Raw genomic sequence first — 1458 nt, forward strand, 5'->3', positions numbered from 1 at the left:
AAAAGTATATTTATTATTATTTATAGATTCAGGGAGTTCTTAAACATATCAGAATACTACTTCAAAATATGTACTTCTTACAATAGCAAGTACTAATAGAGCAGGTTGGAGACAAAAATGTGAAACAGACAAATAAGCTGGATATGCCTAGTCCTCTCATGATGTTTCTTTCTCTCTCTCTTGAACTTATTCTTTTGGGGGGTATTCCTTTCCTCAGATATCCAAGATCCTTGTGCTACCCTTTTAAAAACATGCTCATATGAAAAACAAAAGTGAAATTCATAAGCGTACACAAACAAAACTAACAACTTGAAGCATATTTGCATCTTAACGACATTAAATTTAAAGGAATAACAAGCATGGAGATTTTACTATCTGGTAGTAGGTAGAAGACTGATTTCACTGGTGCCTTTGAAATCTCAGGAGCTCTGGTGGCATAGTGCCTAAGGCATATGACTGCTAACCAGAAGGCTGGCAGTTCAAACCCACCAGCCACTCCTCAGAAGAAAGGCTGGGCAATCTACCTCTGTGGTGATACTGCCTCAGAAACCCAAGGAGGGGTCACTATGAGTCGGATGTGACTCAACGGCAGTGAGTTTGGTTTTGGTTTTTGAAATCTCATGTTAAAAATAGTCACATATTCACCCTATAGTTTAGGCCTGCACCAAAGATAAGCAAATACACATAAAGTAAACCTACCAATTAGGGCTGTCGCTCTAAGATTTGCATTTTAAGATTCAATTTTTTTTAGCAATGACACTTTCAACGGTAAAACTACCTCCAAACTAATATATGTATCTGTTACTAATAATGGTGTCCTCTGCGTTTTATCTACAAAAATCACTCAAAGAAAACAAAGTGTAACACAAGATCAATGCTTCAAAACAAAAAAGGTCCCGAAATAAATTAGGAAGAGGCTAAACCAGAAGAGGTGATTAAAACTGGCTGTTTTTGTTATTCATAATTGATGTTTTCTTAAACATCAATTTATTCAAAGTTCAATTTTAGTAATTAAAATCATACAAACTGGTTACTGTTGTTAAGTGTACCTGGTTGATTTTATGAGTATGTTTGATTGGGAAGCACTATGAAGAGTCACAGAGTAAGAGGGGAGAAAAATCATGTACAGCACAGTTTGTGAACATTCAGAAGTTATTAAATGTCCTCAATCTTAATTTAAAAATCCTGAATTCATTGAAGCAAATAATTTTCTAAATTCTACCACTAGAATTATGTTAAATATAGAGAATTTTGCTAGTTTTAATCAAAATGTTAGTATTTCTACTTTCATACTGAAAAAAGAATTTTTTGAAACGTAACAAAGTTTAACCAAAAGCACTAATTTCTGAGCTGTTTACTAACAATCTGGTATGGAATTAACACAAATTACATTCACAGAATGGCTACATGTTTGCATACCATGCCAAACAGTGTGGAATGTCAGTCTTGCTTTTTTCT

Source organism: Orycteropus afer, unplaced genomic scaffold (genome assembly GCF_000298275.1).
Source record: "Orycteropus afer afer isolate SDZICR_OR568_19922 unplaced genomic scaffold, OryAfe1.0 scaffold00014, whole genome shotgun sequence".
NCBI classification, from domain to species: Eukaryota; Metazoa; Chordata; class Mammalia; order Tubulidentata; family Orycteropodidae; genus Orycteropus; species Orycteropus afer.